This window comes from Delphinus delphis, chromosome 16, assembly GCF_949987515.2.
Source record: "Delphinus delphis chromosome 16, mDelDel1.2, whole genome shotgun sequence".
NCBI classification, from domain to species: domain Eukaryota; kingdom Metazoa; phylum Chordata; class Mammalia; order Artiodactyla; family Delphinidae; genus Delphinus; species Delphinus delphis.
In genome coordinates, this window is record NC_082698.1 from 57,302,991 (window position 1) to 57,322,000 (window position 19,010).

The 19,010-nt window shown below is 42.6% G+C and overlaps 1 protein-coding gene across 2 annotated transcripts in view; it reads right to left on the reverse strand.

The window, feature by feature from the left end:
• Positions 1-19,010, reverse strand: part of LRMDA (leucine rich melanocyte differentiation associated) — a 1,262,633-nt gene that overhangs the window by 818,828 nt on the left and 424,795 nt on the right. The window contains exon 2 of one of the 2 annotated variants that reach the window (XM_060033722.1): positions 14,343-14,416. The exons of the other annotated variant lie outside the window; for it this stretch is intronic. The gene's annotated coding sequence lies outside the window, so the exon portion shown is untranslated. The remainder of the gene's footprint in view (positions 1-14,342; positions 14,417-19,010) is intronic. 2 annotated transcript variants of the gene reach the window in all.

Sequence of the window (19,010 nt, forward strand, 5' to 3'; positions counted from 1 at the left end):
ACTACACAAATTCGTTAATGGGTGGCATAATGGGGAGCCCTGTTTGCTGGCACTCTGTGAAACGTCTACAAATTGCCTCTGCAAAGCATTATAGGTTGTCAGACTAATGGAGTTGAAGATAATTTGGCCTTTCAGTGAATTGAACCTCACAGCACGATTATACTCCACAACCAAGTAGAGTGTCACAATTATTCTTTCATGCTGAATTACCATATAATGTCATGAGTCTACCTGTCATAAGTCCTGTAGCCTAGTTTGAATTTTTTTCCCTAAATCTATGGTTCACGGCAAAAAAAAAAATAATTTTTTTTTTGCTTCTAATGGAAATCTGATTGTTTTTATCAACAATAAATTTCATAGCAAATCAAAGAATATGCTTGGACAAACAATCCGATACTCAAGGTTAAAAAACACACAAATAATAAATTGCTGGTGTGTCATGTTCAATTTTTACTATGGCATTACACTGCAATAACCATAACAGGATCTAAATTGTTGTCAGAACATTAAACAAACCCCCATACTTCACAAAGGCATCCTGTCTGAGTAATTCATACAACGGAAACAACTATCAAATTTTCCACTGTCCCACCGCTACACCATACATCAGTGCAATTTTATGTATTTGGACAATTCGTTGAATAAATTACTTCCATCCTGCCTGCTCTTGCCACTTCTGTTAAGAGTCATATCAGTTTTAATTGTCTTTCTGTCTATACGGAGCCATTGTTTTTCTGGCCTTTTCCTGTGTTATTTCCTGAGTACCGAAATAAACTACGAACACCCATGAGAGCTGGGCGCTAGGGACATACAAGTGCCCGAAAGGGGTGTCCTGCTACATGACACTGGCTGCACGTGTGTTTGGGAACACCACACTTCAGGGTGTTTGTGTGGGCACACGGTGTCTTTTCAACATCGTAGCCCTAACTGAACGCTAAAGGTACCCCCAAGCCCCACATCCTACGGTTCCCATTTGGTTGTTTATGTTCTTGGTTCCTTACCACACTCAACCTGGTACAGGAAACGGGCTCAGCCAGGGTTCAATGTCTCCGTTCCCTGTATAGTCGGAACCCAGAGTCGACACAGCTCACCAGCCAGTTCGTGGTCAACACCGAAAGCTGCTGCCCTTTGGTTTGTGGCTCCCAAGCAAGTGACAAGCCCACCTTTCCAGGCTGGCTGTCTACCCTTCATGAAGGCACAGAGGCTCAGGCCGAAAATACAGCCGTAGGACAAGGAATACCATAATGGGCACAAATAAACTTTGTCTCTACGAGGTGGAGTTAGTTAATGACTTTCCATCGTGCTTCTCCACACCTTCAAGAGGGGCCTAAAGTGACACTGACCGAAGGGAAGCAGACCAATTGGATGCAACTCTGTTTCCTGAATAAGATCTTCTCAGGTTTGCCTACAGTTCAGCAATTGATTTCTATATGGCCAAAGTCGACCTCTCAGGTTATGGAAAGAAACATGAGGAAAAGCTCCTAGGCACCCCAAACTAACTTGGCTGCCACTGTAAAAATTATTCCATCACCTATAGGGTAATAAATAACCATACACGTGAAATCTCACCAACCTGGCTATATGCAGCCTGATGCTGCCAAAGAAACCACTTTATGCTGAGCTATTTTCGCTATTTCTAACAGGAAACACTCTCAGTGAACTACCTCCAAAACAGATCCACTGTATACTCAACACTGCCCTCCAATACAGAGTAGAATTTGTGGTTCCGGCTGGCCTGGTTTGGCTTCTCAGGTTGGTGTAAGGAAAGGGAACCCCATTCAGAGAGGTTAGCCCTGGCCTTGGTCCCCCATGTTAACTCAGCAGACTTGCTGGGTAGTAGAAAGTAACTCTTTATTTATAACCCCAAATGCAATAATAAACACAGAACTATGATTTACTCTGAACTTTCCTATTATTAAAGCACTTTGTCTTATAGTTTTATTGATTTACAATCTGTCCTACTTACTTTTTTAGCATCTGAAAACAATCAAGGCACAAAGCTGCAAAATGTTTGGACATTAATTGTTAGGAGGCAGCATTTTATTCCAGGCGAGGGGTTTGAGGCCTCGACAGCGACGCATTCTGGTACCAGAATGATTTATGGTCTTGTAGCAATAACGATGCACCAGGGCCATTAACATATTGGCAGGCCCTAGGATGGATCAGTGGCATTGATTATTTCATGGGCCACTGATACCCATTTGTTACAGGGAGCTCAAAGATAGCCTCTCCCTAACTGAAATCTTTTTATGAGCAGACAGCATTCTAAGTATTAGGAACCCGGGATTTGGGCCATTTTTTCTAATCTTGCTGTCGCCTCACCTTAGTATGCAACCACAAAAAAAAACTGTCAAAAAAATTAAAGTTCATTCTTCACCCCCAGCCTTAATTCCTCAACTCATCATAACCATGTCTTCTTTAAAAATTAATGATTGCCAGCATTTAGCCACTGGTTGTTGCTGTGAAGATCTATGCAAAAATCAAGGATCCCTATAGAGTGTGTGATATATGGAATACTCTTTATTACTACAATAAAACTTACTGACATTTCAATACTTCTGCAAATAGCATTATAGTATCAATCTTCTGAATTAGGTTGAAAATTAAGTTGTAAATTAAAAGAAAGTGTACTTTGGAATACAACATGATATGTCACCTAGAAAAGGACCTTTGTGAATAACTGAGCTGGGGAACAGAGATGAGGCCAGTTCTGCTCGCATTCTAAAGATGCAACCAGAAACCCTGATACTCCATCACTAGGGACATTTTCTTTCATTGTAAAAAGTCAAGGGATTTGACAACAGTCTTTTATGAATACAATGAAACACCAGATGTCAATACATTTTTCTCCTTTGCCATATTCTTACCATAAATTTCAAATAAGGTACATGTAGAGTAATATATGCCTTCTAAAATACATGGAAATTACACATACATTATGCTTCTAATATGTATATACACGTATAAAAACTATTTCCTTCTCTGTGTCACCAAATACAGAATTACTCCCATCTCCCCCTACTCCCAGCCTAGTTCTCAAAGATGCTCAGAGCAGAGAGCTATCCAGGGCACCTAATGACAATTCCCAAAGCTTGGACGGCTTTGAAACTATTAGGTTCAAAAGGCTAATGTCACATGCTGTAAATTACAAATAGCCTCAGATCGGAGCCAACACAAAATGACTATGCCAAAGACTATGGACTTTCAAATATGTATTTGTTGAAAAGTCAAATGCCTTAAATCACTTCAACCTATCTTCCACAGCATTCTCTATACCCACAATATGAAACAGCATAGTTAAAGCAGGGCCATTATAGCGACTGAAAACATCTTGATGAAAATCCAGACTTAACTCCTGCCCACGATGACTACCCCACGGTTTCTCACACTTCTGGGACAGTCTCTCTGGACTGCAAGGTCTTCCATGTGGGTGTCTATTTCTCTTAGACCCCACTGTCCCCACCCTCACAACTTCAGAGGTCTACACACAATGGGCCAGCGAAAGTAAAGAGGTTTCATCTCAGGAGCCGACTCTACTCTCCTGGTAGTGGCAGGCTGTGATGAGAAGGATTCTGAGGCAGAGTTTTGGCGCAAGAGGAAAAGACACCATAATTAATTAGCCACATGGTCTGAGAGCACAGGAGTGGGAGAGATGGTCCAAATGCTCATTAACTAATGACTCTGGATTCAGAAGTCAACACACTATCCTTAACTAACATAAGGACCATTCAGTTAAGTTGAATAAAAACTCATCCTTTGAGAGGATTTTCAAGAAAACACAGGCATGTTCTCCAAGAAAGGTTTAACCATGGATCAAAGGTCTTTTCAGAATTGAGAAGTATCATAAGACCTAATCCAAGTCTTTTATTTCACAGATGGAAAAACCAAGACATGTTGTTAAGTGACTCACAGAAGGTCACACAACTACTGGTGGAGAAACTAAACCCTAGGTTTCCTGCACTCGCACCCTCTCCACTGCACCAAATGCTTCCTTTTTGTGCCCTCTTATTCACTGCTTATCTTTCCTTCCTTCCCATGTGTAAAAAATCATATATTACTAAGGTTTCATGTACTGTTGCAGACTTCTCAAACTTCGGATTATATGATGAGACATAAACTCAATCTATATTACTGCAAATTTAAGAAAACAATCTTGGAGTATGATCCACGGTAATTGAGGGTTAAGTAGAAAACAACACAAGGAATTTGCCACTTTCCATGTTAAATTTTGAATTTTATTTTAAATAGGGAAGAAAGACATTGTAAACGTGTATTTGAGATGCACAGAGGAGTTTTGAGCTTCAGCTCTAATATAAGAGGCCTTTATATAAACCCCCCTACTTTAAAATATACAGAGAAAAGAATCCCCCCCTCGCAGAACCCTTAAATGATCTCCTATCATATCCAGCTTATCAATTAATTGGGAAAGCGTACCTTCCATTTCCCAAGGAAATTTAAGTTCTAAAAGACTCTTTACATATAGAACCCACAGGCTACCCACTCAGACTGAGTGGATTACGGCCTTCCCAGGATAACGAGGCGATGGAATCAGACTAAAGGGTATCACCTTCATTACCTCATCCGGCAATCCAAAAACACCGTGCACAAGCCCACTTTTTCCCCTCCACATCCAGAAACAGATTCTCATAAAGGTTCAGACTCCCTGCCTCCAGGGAGAATAATACATGACCTCCGGTAAGAGAACGAGCTTTTTGTCCATTTAAAAGTTAAGAAGTAAATCCCTTCTGAAGAAATACTCCACAACATGGAAACAGTGCTGAGTCACCACTACAAAACCTAACAAGTGAACGGAGTTCTCCTGCAGGTCTGGCTTAATTTGAACATGCTGAAATGTCAACGTTTTCCTTTTTTTCACTTCCTGGTTAAAATGGAGAGGAGCTGGTTACCTTCTCAGATAAAACCACCCCTGTACACCAGAAGAATATCCTTCAAGCTGCTCTTATTTAGGTAGATAATGCCAACCCCATAAAGCTCTTCAGATACATCATTTCACAAATTATTGTTATCTCTACAGTTTCTCTGGACTTTAGCCAAATTTCCTACATCCTTCTTAAACCCGGCGGACCAGATGACATTACAGGGCTGGGTGTTAATTGAAGAACAGCTTAACTGTTTGGACATGTTATGCATCTATTATCCAGTTGTCAATCTTGTAATGTTTGTTGTATGGCCGCATCTTTGGGGAAATGAATGCCAAATGAAAATTTATCCTCATCTATTTCTCTTCTTATTCTCTTAGGGCTCTTTCTGATGATTTGTTAACCTCCTTCACTTTATTCCACAAGCTCAAGTCAGTCACATAACCAAAGTTAACAACCAAGACCCAGGATGGGAGCAAATGGTTACTGACGGAGATGTTTGTCCTCTCTGAAACACTTATCCTTTTTGTCTGCAACCAGCACTCATCAACGTGACTGCTGATGTGGCTACAGTAACAGAGACCACACAATCACGGAAATGATTCTCAGCACTGATCATTCTCATGTTTCCAAATTCCACTTCTAACTCTGTGTATGCTTTTACTAAACACCCACTCTACTTTTACCCCAAAACCTTATTAAGTCACCTAAGACGGTGGAAGTTTTGGAAAAGACTGGCGTGGGATTTTGTCCTATTTTTGATGGAGAACCAAACAAGGCTTATGACGGGTGCTTAGCAAAGTACATGTAGACTAAATAAGTACATAATGGTGCACTGCAAGACTGTTCTCGACTTTTCACCCTCGCTGTACCTATGCCCTCTGCCAAGTGATTCTGCCACACAAGACTTCACGAGGTGACTGAAGTGACTGACACCGGGCCAGTTCTGAGTCTAAGCCTTACGACATCCCATATTTCCTCTGTGAGCCTCTGATGTCTGAAATCAGAGAAAGTCCACTGGTTCCAGACAAAACAGACACATGGAGGAGAGCAGCCCAACCAGTGTGCAGACCTGTAACAAGACGCAGAGCTTCCCCAGCGCATCTGGAACCTTGCAGTATGGTAATAACGGCTTATCACTGAATGCCACTAGCTGTCGGATGATCTGTCAAGAGCAGCATTGTTGTACCAAGCTAATATGCAATAAACGTAGACGTGGTTGCAGGGTCAGGTTTGACCACCTTGAGCAAAACTGTCCTTTCATACAGGAAAACATCTTAATTACAATGTATTCTTTTAAGTTCATTTAACACATCCTCTAAGAAGCCTTCACTAGCTGAGGACTGCATTTTGAAACAATAAAATATTTAAAAATCTAAAAATTAATTTTTTGTCCAATAAGCAGGACTAACCTTGACCCCCCACATACCTGAACTACTGACGTTTAACTCAGAGGTCAGAACACACACGTGGGGGAACTCAATGTTGAAGGAAGGACACTTCCATCAGCCCCATCAGAGGAATTGCTAGCAGGTGCCCATTTCCATCAACACTCTTTCCCTCTGCTGGTCCTTAGGATGAACATATGTTCTCTGCTTGGAAGGGCGGGATGGCCACCTCTGCAGGCTCTGCAGGGAGACTGAACAGTGAACTGAAGTTGTCTGGCCAGATTAACATGATGAGACACCTCCAGCCACCCATCACCCTCCTTGCCTCCTGGCCCACAGACATCATGAAAAGAGGACATGAAAGCAGGGCGTCCACACGAGAGGCCGACTGCAGCAGGGAGTTCTATTCCAAAAGCACCTTGATGCCACCAAGGTGGCCTCTCAGCATGGCAGTAAGAGCCACTGCCATGAAAGGCAAGTTTCCATTTTACGTGCTCAGGCCTTCTGCGGCAGGACCCCACGGTTCCCCAGGAAGCTTGATTTACCATCCCGTCGCCCTGTTTTTATAGGGCTTGACTCTGCAAATGGAACGGATGGAGAACCTCGACCTCGAGTCACCGAGTCCTCGGGTGTAACTGCAGATTTACACTGCCTACCGAGTCATTCCGTCACACTCGTGTCTTCTCAATGCGCCCCTGGAGGGGACTCCCTAAGGCTTCAGCTGAGCTCCATCAGCTGCTCCCCCAAGCCCACCCCAAAAACAGATTCTCCTCCTCTGAGTCCACTTTCCCTACCCCGTAGCTCTCGATCCAGGAAGCCCTGTAAGGATCCGATGACTGCTGGTGGGGATGAGGCAGTCACGTGTGGAAAAGCGCACCTGTGGGGTGGCTGACAATATACTATGGGAGAAGGAAGAGGGGCTGAGGAAGGGGAGAAAGAAAAAGTGTCTTTGGAATCACGTTGGTGAGATTTTTCACAGCTAATCACACACAAGATGGATTCACTGCTCACTGTGCTCTGCTCACTCATTTTTCATCTCGTATTTTTCACTGGCCCATCAGCCTGTCCCACCAAGGTCAAATGAAGGGAATGAGAGTACGCACGCCACACAGAGATTTATTATAAGCGGAGTCACTCACCTTTTATGTGGAGCCAATGAGCTCGTGAAATCGCCATTTATGAAGATGGACCTGAGCATTAGTCACATGAGAAGACAGACGGCAGGCGGTGCGGACCTCGGTCCAAACAGCACCGCAGAGCACCCGTGCTCCCCTTTCCCCGTGCACGGAAAACAGAGGGAGGCCACCCACTAGCTCGAACCTAGGCGTATGCAAGACTTTTAACCCATGTCAGAGTCGAAGCTCCACCTCTGTCCCATTCTACACGGAGAGTTGGAGAAGGTCTTTCAGACAGGTAACATTTGAACAGATCTTAAATGAAGTGCATTGGACAAAGAACTGTTTCAAGATCTTTATCATACCTTTTAGGACACTTCAGGTTGCCAGTAACAGAGTATGAAACTAAAAAAATAGCTTAAACAATAAGGGTTTATTATATAACATCAAAAGAAATCCAAAGTAAGATGCTTTCCAAGGTTAATTCACCAGTTCATGATATCATGATGGACCCAAGTGCTTCCCATCTTTTTGCTCTGCCACCCTCAATGCAAAACCTCCCCTCATGGGCAAAAGATGGCTGCTGCAGTTCCAGGCATCACATGTAGACACAATCACAATCTCCCTTTACCACTGGCCCTAACAAGATCACATGCCCATGCCCAAACCAATCACAGAAAAGGGAGAAAGAGTTGCTATGACTGGCTTAAATCAATCATGGTTCACTCTGAGACTGGGGACGAAGTACTTTCCATGACAGAAAGGTCAAGAAGTTCCTTCAATGACGTGAAGTGTTATTTAACTACGTGAACAGGGCTCTGAGAACAAGTATAAAGGAGGATTAAGGTGGTTACCGGGGAGGCGACCAATCTGTCTGCCCCAGAATAGATTCCATTTGTACTACAGGATTTTGTACTGACTGTTCCCTCTACTTTTCCCACTATCTTCATGGCTTCCTTCCTCACATCACTGAGGTCTCTGCTCAAATGTTAAGTTGTGCAAGAGACCTTCTCTGCCCACTCCATCTCATCATCCTCCACTCTCCAGTTTTCTACATAGCTCTTAACTGCGCCGTATGTGTGTATGCATGTATTTCTTTACCATCTGCCTTGCCCCTCTAAAATATAAGCTCCTTGAGGCACATAATAGACACTCAGGTATCTGTGGAATGAATAAAAAAATGGAATTCATTGGTATGTCCCACATTAGTCTTACTTCTCTACTCTGTTTGCCATGCCTGCGAAATGTACCCCCTTACTCGTCTCTATTTCCCTGCCCCCATTTTTTGCTCATGCTATCGCCCTCCTGGAATGCTCTCCCCACTTTTCCTCTGTTTATTTAAATCCTGTCTTCAAGGGTCAGCTCAAATTCCACTTCTCTCAAGAAGCCTGATCTGATGATCCAAACCTCACATGATCTCCTAACAGTAGTAATTTCAATTTGCCAAATTCACGTTACTCTTTTCCACTGTGTTTTCCCTGAACCCAAACTAGAGCTCTAAGTACTCTTAGGTCTTGACTCACTCAATACTCTTTTTTTTTTTTTTTTTTATAATTGAAGAAGCCAAGTTCCAGCATTGTTTTGACCTCCCCAGTAATGGAGCGGTAGAACATGGACTAGTATAGACAGTCCCTATTTGGTAATTCACCAGTACTAAGAAGTTCATAGCAGAACATTCTCCAATGGGCAACTTTTTTTCTTTTTTTTTTTTTTTTTACATCTTTATTGGAGTATAATTGCTTTACAGTGGTGTGTTAGTTTCTGCTTTATAACAAAGTGAATCAGTTTCCAATGGGCAATTTCTGATACTTGCTACATGACTGGGCATTTGGGGAAAATGAATGGCAAATGAATATGCAACTCTCTGCTAATAAGCACAAACACATCACTCTGTCACACCCCAGAAAGTTGAATAAAGCTCAGCTGAACACGATCAAGCCTCCTCATCCTTCTTTTCCCAGGGGTCTGAGCTCACTGACAGAACTGAGCTTGATAGTGGGGCCGCCAGTAAAGGGGAAATAAAAAATGCCAGGGGACAGAGAACTGTGAGAGATGTCAGTCACTTGACATTGCTGAGCTTTGGTGTCCTCATTTATGAGAGGAATAGAGTTCGACTAGTTCAACTATCTTGCTTTAAAAAAAAAAAAGCTGATGCAAAACTTTAAAAGTGGAGCAACTCTGATTGTAGTAGATAGTGCTGAGATGCTCACCCTCCAGCCTCTTGCTTATCCCCAGCAATGGTACCCTCACTATTAGGTGGCTTAATATTTGGAGATGTCTCTTCTAGCATTGAGATATGACAGTTCTAAAGTAGATGATCATGATACTAACAGTACTAATAACATTGAAATACTGCAGTGGCTTAATGAACAATTTATACTCTCTCACGCTCTAGGAAAAAGCCATTCATATAGGGCAGACACTGGTCTTCTGAAACCATAATAAATCAAGTGTTCATAAACCAGGAGTGGATGGACAGACGGATGGATAGATGAGACGGAGGAAGAAAAGGCAATTTAACTTTAAAAAATAATAATCAAATTGTCATCAATTGCAAATTAGATCAAAGTTCATCACAGTTATAGGGGGGAAAGCAGCCTACACGCCCAACTATAAGAGACTTGCAGGGCTTCCCTGGTGACGCAGTGGTTGAGAGTCCGCCTGCCGATGCAGGGGACACGGGTTCATGCCCCGGGTCTGGGAAGATCCCACGTGCCGCGGAGCGGCTGGGCCCGTAAGCCATGGCCGCTGAGCCTGCGCTCCACAATGGGAGAGGCCACAGAGGTGAGAGGCCCGCGTATCACAAAAAAAAAAAAAAAAAAAAGAGACTTGCAAAGAAAACTTGACCAAATACCCTGTGCCTCCAATAACCAGAATGTTTCAGAATTATTAATAACATGAGAATATGCTCAAAATACATATTGATACATGCAAAAGTTGCAAAAATTATGAAATGATCCTAGTTTTCCAAAATGTAATTTGTATGTTTTTTTCTAAAAAGGTTGCAACAGGTACAACAAAATATTAACAATGGTTAACTTCTGGGTGGTGGAATTACAGATAATTTTTTTCTTCCAAATTCTTATTTTTTCAAACTCCCTACAGTCAACATATATTGTATATAGAACTAGGGCGGAAAAAATGTTGAAATAAATTGAGAGGTATAAGACAAAAGTGAGTAACCCTTCTTTTGTTTATTACTCATCCAACTCAAAGGTTCAAAAGTCCAGGATATTTGGAGGGATGCATCAGAAATATCCAAATGGACTGCAAAGGGACACAGAGGGGAAAGGTATAATGTCTCTGGACCACCTGGCAGAATTCTCGGCACAGATCTCACCCCAACCTACTCTATCAGAATCTCTCAGAGGGGGCTCAGGCACCTACATCCTGCTTCTAGGAACCACAGGTGTAGTGATTCTTATAACACGTGCTGGTAAATAGGATGCGAAAATCATGGAAGCTACAAAATGCCCAATAATGGCAAAAAGAAACCAATTCCCCTTAGTCTGCCTTCACCAATCAGGGATCCACATAAAAAAAAGAGTTACCATCCTTCCTCCAAAAATTTCCCAGCATTGCCTCAGAGACCCCAGGTTTTTATATTACAAAAAGAATCAGAACCCTGTGTGACCTGTTCCCTTAAGCCATGTGTATCTCTGGGCCATGTGTGAGCCACCTTTAGTAAACTTAATTTTATCACCTGTCACATTTTTCAACCTTTGAAAAATTACTCAATACCAGGATTAATATATGATATAATCTCCAAGCGGGTAGCCAGCTCTGCACTCCTATTATTCCAAAATGATGCTGGATGTGCACCTGAGAATGGTGTGGCTTCTAGACGACCACAGCCTTTAGTCTGTACAGGGAATGAACACAAGGACAAATCTACTTTTGAACACTGGACTGATAGTCTATGCCACACCTGAAAACATGTCTCGTGGAGCTCTGTGCAACAGACAACTTATTAATTTCATCTTTTCAAAACTCCTATTCATCATTTCTAGCAAGTCAACAGCCTTCTCCCAAGACCTTGCTTTATTACTGAAGGCAGCTGATACAGCATTCTGGAGTCCTTCAAGGGCCAAAGGTTCTCAGAACTCTGGTACTGCTTCATACTTTTAGTCTTTGTGGAATCTGAAGAGAGGAATACATGCACTCCAGAGGTATGTTACAAGAAAGAGATTGGCCTCAAAACCAGGTGTGTGGACATGTAAATCAGTACCCGTAAGGGAAAAAAAAAATTGTTGAAATATATAGCCCCCCCCAAAAATGCAAAGACTTCTCTCCAGGCCATTTCTTTGAGGGGAGAGGGAGAGAGGAATGGAGGTAGGGGAGAAGGAGAAAACAAACTTTTTCCTTTTGGATGGAAAGTGGATAAAGGAACTATGACACCTATCAGCATCAATTCTGAAATACAAAGTTTCCTTCAATATATTCCAAAATGAAAAAGAGACTTCCCATAAAGCCCCCGCTTCCTTGAATGTACCAGAAATATAGTGGCTCATTTTGTAACTCCACACTAAAGGCTGGACTGTATTAAGTTTGGGATAAGTCACCTTTTCACTTTCCCAACAATTCGTGTGTGTCTTGTGTAGGTTTCTCTTTTGGAATTTTAATATCAGTAATTCTTATCCAAGACTCCTAGGTCAACTGGTCTCTGAAAATCATTTTCTTTATTCATACAAGGAAACAAAGTCCTGAACATACATTTGAGGATGGTATTCAATTATAGTAATCTGACTTACCTTCTATGGCTTCATACAATCATCGATTGCATTATTTTTTTTAAAAACCTCAAATAGTTTTTTGCTCACAGACTCTTACTTTCTGAAATGGTGATTTACAAAAAGTAAACCTATTGTAACACATGCAACACTACACATTTTTCTTAGGGAGAAAAAAAGACGCATTTCTTTTCTCTCCCAATTTTTTTCTTGTTTCTTTTTTTAAATTTGATTTTATTGTGGTAAAAACATTTCACGTGAGATTTACCCTCTTAATAAATTCTTTTTTTGCCTAACATATTTGGGGTTTGACTTAGAGCATATTTGCTACCTTAAAGTAAAATGTGACAAGCATTAAACATTGAGTCCCTCATTAATTAATACAGACTGGATAAAGGTATTATAGAAAGCCGCTAAGTTTTTCCTGCACAAAGGAGACATACATTATCATCGCTACCACACACCTTCACCAAACAACAATAGATCTCCTTCGAGAAACACCATTTTCAAAAGGAGCAGGTAAATATTATTATATACTACACTAAGGCAACAATAACTGATTAAGGTAAATTTAGTGGAAACATTAAAATAATGGCAGAGAAGAAAATTTATTCTGCAGGAACACTGTGTGAACTTATTGGAAATAATCAGTCGCTCAGTTTGAATTAAATGAGTGTGAGTGAATGCAGCTGGGCGGGGGGACAGGAATAGAGGGAGGCTGAAAGAGAAAGCCTGGCACACACGAGCTGGAATCTACAAGCTCCCTCTGCCCAGGCTGGTAGGAAAATCTGCAAAGATGCAAACAATCCTTGGGTGTTCAGTTAGCAGCAAGTAAATTGCTGTGGGAGCTGAGGGCGGGCATCCTTCAGCAAGCAATTCCTCTCTGTCTTTCATTCTGTTTGTCTGTGTTAAATTCCCCCTCTGCCCTCATCCATTCTCACATCCAGTTCCCTGCTTTGTCCATCCATCAATCCCCTCACTTTGTCAGTGCTGACTTCATCGGTGCTCGCTCGCCATCACGGTGCAGCCATCCCGAGGCCGCGGGGGAGCCCCCGCCTGCCGCCTCCCCGCTTCCTGATCTGCTGACGGAGGGCCCCAGCGGCGGCCTGTCGTTTTCTATTGCCAGGCCAGCAAAAACACTAATACTCAACCTGATTCCTATCGTCCTGCTTTTCACCTTTTCTATTGAGGGAAATGGAAGCGAGGAAGACACAAGGAGAGAGAAACGGTGGGGAGGAAAGAGATGGGGTGATGGGGGTGGGGGGCGGTGGATAATGGAGAGAGATGTTTGCTGAATTTTCTAGAACAATTTGCACACCAGTCAGGTGGAGGCTCAATCCAGCTCCTGTGCCGTACATCAATAGAAATCACAGGGAGAAAATGTAGCACTAATTAAGGGCTGATAAGCTGTAGTCAGGTGCAGTTTAGGGGCAAAAAAACCTGCAGAGACCCAGGCCTGTGCAGCCACCACTCTGCACTGTGGTTTCATCGCCAGCTTAGGATGGGAATTTTACAGCACTCTGTTTTTTTAAAAAATGGTCTTACCTTCACAATCAAACAGATAGGCTTGGAAAAAATATTAGACGATCTTTTTTATTCAAAAGATCATTTGCAAAACATTTCATGGGTGGTGGGGGGGAAGAAGCTTACTCAAGAGGAAAATAGTTACCTAGCAACAAAACTATTTTAAAACATTCTTCAGTGTATTGCCTGATTGTGTGCTCTTAATTCAAAGGTGTACAATTCGGAGCACCTGCCAAATTAGTAAACTATTTCTTCCCTGAATTCTAAATTCGTTGTTCTTCCCCCTAAACAGAGCAAACTTCACAATCAGCCATAATCGGGATGATGATAAAAAAAACTTCTTAATGCTGCACATGTCTTTAAATATTCCTCCGAGTGGGAAACAAAATTTCACTTGAAATCTGAGTAGTAAAAATTAGTTAGTAAAATATTTTATTCAACTATGCTTAAAATGACTTTACAATAAAGGACCACAGTGGAGTAGGTTCTTCTGTATAGGGTTCTAAACAGTGAATTCTAACTGGTGGTAGTCATAACTGGCATTTGGGAGGTCTTGCTACCTACAAGGTGTATTATTTAATCCTCGCAACAATCCATTCTCCAGGGACTAGTACCTGCCTTTTTGGAACTGAGAAAGGTGAGGCCCAGCAATTCAATAACTTTCCCCAAATCCTACCACTGCTAAGAAAGGGCATCAGAACTTACCAAGTAGCTGTTGGAATTCCAACTCTTTGTCCAGCAGCTGGGCACATCATGGCACCTAGCCCCAAAGCTGCTTTCTAATTAAAAAAAAAAAAAAAAAAAAGCCTGAAAGATCCCCTGGGATTATAACGACTAAACCGAATCAGTTTCTGTAACCAAAGTGCGATCACAAAATACTGAGATTGACACTCTAATATATCATCCCAAATTCTTACTTAGGGAGACTCCTCACTTTTTTATTGAATGAAACAGGCTGCCTCTGCAAACAAACCAAAAGAAGTTTCCAGAAGGTGCCGAGAAATGACAGTGACTTAGGCATGAATGTGCTGCTTTGCAAGGCAATGACTTGGAAGAGCCAAACACCCACACTTGGATGTTCAAGTTTTGTTGCATTTGTTAGGAAATCAATCACAGTACCCTGTGGTCACACCTCGTATCACTGAGGATTTGGGAGGCGAACCGCAAATTACTACCCGGGGCAGGTAAAACCATGAAGAGAAAAGAGGAGCACCGGCGAGGCTGCAAGACCTCCCTGCGTTTCCATCTCACTCTGCACCGTCACCACACATCTAATCTAGAAACTTCACCCACAGCTCCTTCATTCCTTTTCTCAAACCCACATGCCCAGATGGGCTTTGGCTGTGACAGAAGAGACCAGGGGAAGGAAAAAAAAGGCAGCAGCAGAAAGTCTCCTCTGCGGTGCTACTATACACATCAGACATCTCTAATTAAACAGCAACAAAATTTTATTAATAGGATGGACATTATAGAATGAGCTTGTTATAAATGGGCCCTGTCAGGGCCTTATTCAGCTACCAAATGAGTATTCTCAGTTCAGTGCTCTCATCTGAGGCATCACGCCTAGTGCTGGATAACAAATGATTGCTATTAACCGTATTGTTAGTAATGATGGCTGAAAACAAACAAAAACCCATAAATAACAGTCTACAGAAAAATTAACCCATAAACTTGATAGATATCCAGCTGAGAAATAATAAATGACACTTTGGGGCCTGCTGGGAGAAGCTAGTGGTTTTTGTTTTCCCCTCTGTCATTAACACATTTTCTGTGCTAAAAATTAGATTCTGATATATAATTATCAACGCTCCCAGATATTAATTCTGCTATTGCTCCCTCGGTTTCTCTTCTGGCTGGGCTATAATGTTATTCACAGATTACTCTGAGAAAACACATCAAACACTTAACAGAACAGGTCAAAGTGACAAGCAGCTTCTGCTGACAACACCAACCTGCACTGTATTTTTTTTTTTTTTTAAACAGGGACACAAAACAAATTCCTCATATTAATTAACTAGGGTTCCCTTCCAGCCACAACAGGCCTGTACAACGCGATCTGGGCTAAGCAAATTCCCGGCTTCTCTAATGAAGGTGGCCAAGGGAAGCGAGGAGTGACAAAATTACCTTGCATTTATGGCATTCAAATCCACGTTCATTAGTGTCTTTCAGAGAGGAGGCAGGGTTCAAAACAACTTCCCAACTGCCGAGCCTCTCTCACTTTGAGCCCCTTCCTCCTAAAGGGCCGCGTGGAAGGGCAAGGACACACACACACGCAATTAAGCACGTGAGCAAGAGACCTTTCTCGCAAGGAGCCGGAATTTCAGCCCCAGAACACGAATCAGCACTGTCACTGAAAAGGACTAACTTCCCAAACGTCATGACTTCTGCGCACTTAACTGACCTTGACCGGAATACTACCTCACCTGTCAATGGCTTATATTGGTCAGGAAGCACCAAGAAAAGTGAAATTCACCAGGCTCCTCCATAGACCAACCCACATCCTATGAGCAGACAGACACGCGCACACGCACACATACACGCCCCTCATATTCTCGTGCACACCTCTCCTCATCACCAGTACTGACATTATCAATTCAACCTACCCTATGAATTTCTTCTACTGCTACCTCTATGAAATTTTAATTTCAAGGAAAATAACTGGGGTAAACTTTATTTTTTAACAAAAAGATTAAGGTGTCCAATTTAGAGAATGCATATATAATTGTTAAGTTCGGTTAAAAATAAGATGATGAAATTTGAGATGAAATACTCAAAGCACAGGGTAGGACGGGTGGGTGGAATCCATGCAGACAGGACAATGCAAATAGGTGAATACATAAGCAGATATATGATCCATTTCCTAAGCTTGTCCTTCTACCAGGGAAAAAGAGGCAGCAACTTCCTATTCTTAAGCAAATGCCTTCAACTACAAGCTCTTTTGCCAGTTAGGGCAACTGAACGTAAAAACAGGAAAATTCTTAAAAATTAGGCCATATGGCCGAGCCTCTGAAACACAAAAACAAAAATGGAGGTGGGGGGGCGGGGGGAGTGGAGAATGAACACAGAAAAGAGAGAGAAGAGAAAGCATAGGTGAAAATAAAGAATGCTGAGAGCTGTGTGAAACACAGAAAAAACTGGGTGGGGTGTCTGACTACCAGTTTAGAAAACCTTGTTAATTCCAAACAGTGGTGGGATGCTCCCTTTTTCCTCTCAGGCTCCATCAAGGACTTGGGCCGGCCAATCAACTAAGTGATATTTTTGAGATGGCATTTAATAAAAGAAAATAAGCAAATGGTCTCCCATCTCCCGTGCGGCGTTTTTAAGCCCCACACCTCATGCCCCACGATCACGCTGCCTTGATGACAGCAGCCTCAACTGCAAACCCCTCGCTGCCCGTGCACTCCATTTTCTCAGTATCTGGCATCGCGATATTAAATAACTATAAAACTAGAAAGCCAAAATAACTAAATCACCTGGCAGCCAATTTCTGAGAGTTAAACCACAAACCCGGAAAATGGTGGAATGTGTTGAAATAATGTAAAGGAAACCCATAAATTCAAACTTTATGTTCTGTAAAGAACAAATATGAAAAAGGCATCAAAATAATGAAAGATTGTTTATGTATTCTGGCATGAAATGGGAACGTGTTAGGAGAGAGAACAGTGGTGGAGACAGATCGACGGAGCTGACAGTGTGGTATTCATCCTGCACGGTGCAGCAGACGTCCCGCTAGTGGCAGTAGACAGCGCAATAAATCAAGGGCTCTCGAAGCTGTACCTACAGCTTATTACATCCAAGATGACAAATAAATAATAATCCCTGTCAGAGCGGCCCTTTGCTCAAGGATTGAGCCTGAAACCTTTGGCTCATCACTCCTCATCTTAAGTGAAAACACTAGAACTAGGGAATTGGAGGCCACGCTTTGCTAAGCTCATGAAACACAAAGCAAGCAGGACCGGGGAACTAAGACTGAACAAGAAAGGTCAAGAAAGAGGGAAGGATAAACATTTAAATAATCCTGACCAAGAGGGGGCAAAGCATCATGAATGAATGCAGGTTAACACGTCCTAATCATCATCGGGGGATGGAAAAAAAAAAAATCCAGAAACCCATCTCCTGTGCCCACCCCTAACTGGGAGAAATACCAGGTTTCGGTTTAAAGGTGGTACCAGGAAGCAGAGGGCAGGGCCACAGAGATGCTGGGACCCTAACACCAGTGGCCACAGCCCCCAACCCCTCCCCACGCTGTCCACCTCCCATCTTATTTAAGATCCAAGCAAGTGGCAGTGGCAGGAAACCACCCCTGCCCCCATAGTAATTCCAGCTCTGTGCAGAGTCAAAGGAAAGGAGACAGTGCCAGCCAGGGCCCAGGCACAGGAAAAGCTGAGTCACAGAGCCATTCCCCTGTCCCCCTACTTGGCATCCTAGTTACCTCCTCTCATTTACATTCTCTCAGTGACTCTTCAATGTAGTGATGATAAGAGACCCCTGCTTCTAAATCTGCCTGGCATCTGTGGGCGTTATGACCTTGAACTTGTCCCTTAACCTTGAGCATCCCCATTTTCCTATTGTTCCTAACTGGTCAGGTAGAGAGTTTCTCTAAGAACCCTGAACCGTTCTTACAGATTGTCCCTCTGTCTGGGTGAGCTCTACACTTACAATGGTTCCCAAATTGGCTTTCCCAGCAAAGCCATCTCTTTTCCCTGTCTGACACATCTCTAGCTCCTCCCCTGCCTTCAAGAAAGCACAGAGACAGACAGTAAATCTGACAGGGCCAAAAGGGTATGGGGATCCCAACTTCCTCACTCACCCCCATCCTAACAACCCTTGAATTGAACCCTTGAAGGCCAGCTGCCTTTCAACCAGCCCACTATCAATCCCCACCATGCCTAGGCATTAAAGCAAAACTCTGTTTTGTAATATGAGAGAACCGCATAAAAGATGGATCTAAAAAAGGGCACAGGAATCAGTACAAAGGCCTAAGTCCCAGTGGCTAAAATACGAGTTTCTGGTATTACAAAGGGGAAATGGCCATGGGTCCCCACTACGGCTGCACCTCCCCACGTTTTAGACAAAGGGTTCATGGCAGAGTAGAGAAAGCATCTACCCTGGACAGGTGAACCTGAGTCCAAACCCGGCCTCCCCAGAACGTGGACAACCTCACTGAGTTTCAGTATCCTCAGCTACTGATTCCCAGGCCAGGGGTTTTTTTGAGATTAAATGCAATCACGTGCTTGGCAGTTTCTAACGTAGTTAGGATGGCCAACAGATCCAGTCCCCATTCCAGTTTGTTTTTCCCCAATTTTCTATCCTCTACTAAAGCAGAATTTTAAATGAGTGGTATCATCCACATAATTTAAGATCCTCATGAAC